Here is a 6,000-nt window from a genome sequence, read left to right on the forward strand (position 1 = left end):
CTACTAAAGAATTGTTGTGTAAAAAAATTTCATCTTATATGAGTAAAGAATTTGAGATGAGTATGATGAGAGAGTTGAAGTACTTCCTTGGGCTACAAATAAAATAAAATGAGGAATGAATTTTCATAAATCAACCCAAATATGTGAAAGAGCTACTCAAGAGATTTGGCATTGATGACTCAAAGAATAAGAGCACTCCAATGAGCACAATAACCAAGCTTGACAAAGATGAAAAAGGCAAAGAAGTTGATATCAAAATGTACCAAGGTGTGATAAGTTCTTTACTTTACTTAACAACAAGTGGACCTGATATCATGTTTAGTGTACGTTTGTGTGCAAGATTTCAATCATGTCTCAAGGAATTTCATTTACTTGCTGTAAAAAGAATTTTCTATTATTTGAGTGGAACCATAGATCTTGGCCTTTAGTATCCTAGAGGAACTCATATAGATTTAACTTGTTATTTGGATGCGGATTTTGTCGGTTACAAAGTCGATAGGAAAAGTACTAGTGAAACTTGCCATTTACTAGGTCATTCACTTGTTTCATGGTTTAGTAAGAAACAAAATTCGGTTGCACTCTCAACCACCGAGGCTGAATACATTGCCTCAGGTAATTGATGTGTATAAGCTCTTTGGATGAAACAAGATATTAATCTTGAATAAATTCCTATCAAGTGTGATAACACTAGTGCTATAAATCTATCAAAGAATCCCATTTAGCACTCTAAAACTAAGCATATAGAAATTAGACATCATTTCTTGAAAGATCATGTTCAAAAAGGAGATATCGTATTCAAATTTATTATGTTGAACTTTTTATTATGTTATAAATCTTGGAGATTTGTCGATTTTTTATTTACTATATGATTTAGTTCTTGTCATTATTGACTAAACTAAATGGTCTCTATATATTTATTTTGGTGTTCGATTAAGTGCTCAAGCAATTGTGCAACATTATGTGACTACAAATAATTAGTGATCTTATGTTGGCTGATGCTCTTTTAATTACATTTTGAACAACGATGCATCATTTCAGTGACCAATACAATTGGTCTCAATTTAAATAACCACATAAGTATTTTTATGCACTAACCATATAGTTATTAAATAATATCATTAGCGACTAAGATAATTAGTCACTGAAAAAAATATTTGTCAACCAAGAGAAACAACCACCCATATATATATTCATCGACTGCGAACGTTAGACACTGAAAAATATATTTGTCGACCACATCAATTAGCTACATAAGAACATGATTTTCAACTATATAAAATAGTCATACAAACAATTCATTCGTGATTAGAACTGATGGCTATGAAATAATACCTTTGGTGGCCAATTTATGCCTTTCCAGAAGACCAAAGCGGAATAATTTCATCGACTTGAATGACTATTGCAATAGTCGTAAAAAACTACTTTTTGGTAACTTTTATAATTAGTCACATATTCGAAGGTTCTATGGTAACTTCGCATCCTTCTAATCAACCAAAGGTGACTCATTTAATGATCATCTATGACTAATATAATAGTCATCTAAAAGTATATTGAGTGACTAAAGTAGTTTAGTCGTAAAAGCTTTCCTCGACCGACATTTCGTGTCTATTGTGCGACTAAAAATAAATAGTTACAGAACCATTTTGCAACTGTTTGGATAAGTTTTAGAGACTAAATTTATAGTCATCAAAACACAATTTCCTTATAGTGTTGTTTCAATTGTCTATGTTTTAAAAATTGTCTAGACCATGGAAAATTTAGTTCTTGCAAAAACAAAATTGAAGAAGTTTATACATGATTTTGGTGGGTTTTTAACATATTAAAAGATACAAGATTGAGGTTACTTTCGGTATTATTGGAGGTGCAAAAAGTGAAATTTTAATTTTGAAATTTAGAAAATAGGTTTTTTGAGTAACAGGGTGTAGAAATTTTTTTTTTTTGAGTTCAGATAGCTCCATTCTTTAAAAATAGTTAATTTATGAAAGACTAATTTAAACTTTTTACTATTTTTTAACTAATGTTAATCCTAATAGGATTTAATGTATTTGTTTTAGTTATTTTTTCAATTTCGCTCGAACATTGAATTTATTCACATCGAGTGATTTCATCAACATGCATACCTACTAGATTTGATATAATATGGAGAAAATATTGTGGACTTGAGTAATGTTTGGCATACGTACATCGCATCCACATATTCTAAGTAGCCCCAAAGGGCTATTTTGTCGTTTACCACATCCACCTCTTTTGACCATTGAGGTTCCAAGAAGATCTTGCAACTTTATTAAAATGACAAGAGTTATGCTATTGACATTCCTTTAATTTATGTCCTATTCAGGATTGAGGTTAAAATTGAATAAGTTATTTATTTCATAATTTTTTATCAAAATAGTGTTTGGTTAATTTTGTAAAATCTGTTTATTTCATAATTTTCTTTTCATTTTGACAACACCTTTTAAAAGCAGATAAGAAGTTGTTTTTCATAAGCAGCTTATTAAATAAATTACCACACTTTTTTAAAATTCTTATTAACATTAATATTTTAACAAAAGATTATTATGTCATTTTTTCATAAACCCTAATATATAAGCAATTGGATATCATATCACCACTATGATCAAATTGCCCCACAATTACTGTATGTTCTCTACAATAACAAAATTTTGATCAAATAAGTTCATATTACGTGTATTTTACTTATATTTTTTATTTTAAGATCCAATAAGACTTGCATATGATTATATAAAATTTGTTTGAACTAAGAACAATTTCACATGAAAGTTAACCATGATTTTTAAAATCAGTTTCATAACCATCGCTTTTAACGTTCAATTTATTTATATTTTTTATATAGTCATGGTGTTTATTGCAACAAGCTTAATGTAAATGTAACACATATTATTCTTTATTTTATTTGGATTATGCATTAGTATAAATTTTTTATCATATTTTATGTTACAGATAATGAAGTATGTTATATTTTATTTAATTGAATTTTTTTTCACTTCATGTAATTTTATGTGTTTTAAAAACTAAAAGGCGTGTCCAAAAATTATTAAATATACTTTAAAATTAATGAAAATTTAAATTTATATATATTGGTCATTATATAATAAAATAACACTTTTGTCATAAAATTTACCAAATATATGTACATTGCTTTTTAAACTCACAGCAACAGCGAAAATACAGTTTAGTAACAATAAACACTAAGCTGCTTTTTTAATCAGCAGCCTATTTCATCTATACAACACAAGTAGCTTATTTATCAGCTACTGCAATTCCAAACTAGCCGTTTATATAATAATATCCTTATAAAACACCATTTTTGTAATCATAACTTTATTGTTAGAGAGAATTACATATAAAGGACAAACAAGAATTTGTCTTTAGAAAAATAATTTCCTTTAAATGGAATGAGATAGTTAATTACTTTGTGATGGTCTCAAAAGTCATAAACTTTGTTTTTCAGATTGATCCTATGTAACAATATCAAAATATCAAGGCAAGGAACAGTACAGCAACTACAGGTACATAATATCTAAATTTGTCATGATATTTATTATATAAATTTCCTTGAAAAAACATTTTATTTCTAATAGTTTTGTATTCTGCATTCATTTTGTATCCTTTTGTATGTACACTTAATTTACTATGTTTACAAAATTCATTTATATCTATGTCTACATTAGGCATACAACTTACTACTGCTATTTTATTTTTTAAATCTACTTCTGCACTGACTATTTGAGCTTGCTCATGGTCATAAAATTTACTATCATATAAATATAAATGTGCTTTAGTATCCAAATGTTTTTTGCTTGACCAAAATTACTATTACTATTATTCGCATATGTATATTTGTATAATTTTTTTATAATATAATCCTACCTACTGGATTGGTTAATATTAATTCTTCCTTTCTATTTACTACTGATGGTTTAGTTTCATATGTGTAGATATATAAATTGTTATTCATTTTTATATTAATCCTCCATTATATAATATTTTCTTTCTAATTTGTTCAAAGCCTCTTTCTAATAATTTATTTGGGTCTTGTTCATCTATTATATCTTCAGTTCTTTATATAATTTCTTTTCTTCTACTAGAAAATGATAGTGATCTTCTAATTTTTTCTACCATAGTAACATCAATATTGGTATTTCTTACTAAGTCTATACTTTTTATGTTACTTTCAGTCCTAAAATATCTTTTATATCTACTTTTCTAAATACTAAACTTGGTCCATTCAAATTTTATTTTTCAACTCTATTTGTTAATATGTCTAATTCCTTATCTAAATTATCTAATGAGTTACTAAACTCTAAATGTGGTATGCTGTTTCTTTACTTTTTCTAAGGGTTTAAAGCTACTTTCTAATTTAATGAGTCTATCTTCTGAGTTTTCTTATTTATTACTAACTTTGACTAATAATTTAATAATAATGTTTGCTTGAGCTTGCTGTATATTATTACTTTTTTGGCTAAATTCTTTAAAGTTATAACCTACTGAAGTAATATTTGGAGGTTCTCCTTTTAACTCTGCTAAAGATTCTATTAGTTGCTTTTCTAAACTCATTCACTTACTATTAATTTTATTGAGTCTAACTGAATTTATAAGTCTCTCTATGTAAATTTAATCTTTTATATTTCAACTTTTAAAGTTTCTACAAGACTTTAAATTTCTAATTCTATTGGTTTAGGTGTTTCCATGTCTAATAATTGGACTAATTCTACAATTTCTTTCTTGTTAGGGAATCTTTTAATCCGGCTATTGAAATAAGCTAATAATTCTTTAATATAACCTAAGTTTCTTCTTAATGTATTAATATTACTAGTTTCAAAGAATTTTCTAATCCTAGTGCTAGCTCTTTTAGCTTCTGTAAATTGGTTTCTAAGTGTTGTCTTAAATTAGTTAATAAATCAACTATGAAGTTTTGTTGAATATTGATAGTGTGTGGAATATGTTATAAATTTATTTTCTAAATGTTCTATATTACAACTAATTTTAATTTTTTCTGTCAAATTTAATTTTGTTTTTCTGTGATTACTAATTTCTAAATCTAAATAATCTAATCTCTGAAAATTCATAACTAATTTTGTAAATATTTTAGTCTATTCTAATTCTTAAAGCTATGTTCTCATACTTTTCTAATAATTTTATCTCTCTAATGTATATACCATCAATAATAGATAATTTAGAAAGAGTGTAATGCTAATACTTATATTTCTTTCTATTTTAAGAGTTAAAGGAGATGTATAATCTACTGGAAGCTTTATATTTTCTAATCTTTTTTAGTTTCTACAATATTTAAAGCATGTTCTAATATTTCTATATAAGGGTTGTTTTGTATTCAAGCATCAGAAATAGCACAATTCGACATAGAAGTCCAACATTTATAGTAAATAACCATAGTGAACAAAAATGATGTAAGAGTAGAATGGTAATTAATTATAAAAGATTAAACGATAATTCTTTGAACAATAGTTATAAAATACCTAATAAAGATGAATTAGTAAAATGGTTTTAATATTTTCTAAATTTGATTGTAAAAGTGGATTTTGACAATACGACTCCACGAAGAATCTGTTCAATGAACAACTTTTAGTTGTTAAGAAAGAAACTTCGAATGATTAGTAATGCCATTTAGATTAAAAAATGGGCCACAAGTTTTCAAGCTATAATTGATAAAATATTAAAACCCAATTTTCAAAATTTTTGGATAGTTTATAATAACTAATATTCTTGGTTTTTAGGTAAAAAAGATTTTATGTATATAATTCATTTTACCTAAAATTTTACATTGGTTTAAGAAAAAATATTATAATTTTCCAAGGAAAAGGATTGAATTAATAAAAATTAAAAATAAAATTTTTTAAGACTTAATAATAGGACAAAAAGAAAATATAGGATTTACCACCCCCCCATAATTAGAAAGGATATTAGAATTCCCATATAGAATAGGAAGATACTAAAGAAGTAATAAAAAATTTTTAGGGA

Source organism: Citrus clementina, unplaced genomic scaffold (assembly GCF_000493195.1).
Source record: "Citrus clementina cultivar Clemenules unplaced genomic scaffold, Citrus_clementina_v1.0 scaffold_1, whole genome shotgun sequence".
NCBI classification, from domain to species: domain Eukaryota; kingdom Viridiplantae; phylum Streptophyta; class Magnoliopsida; order Sapindales; family Rutaceae; genus Citrus; species Citrus x clementina.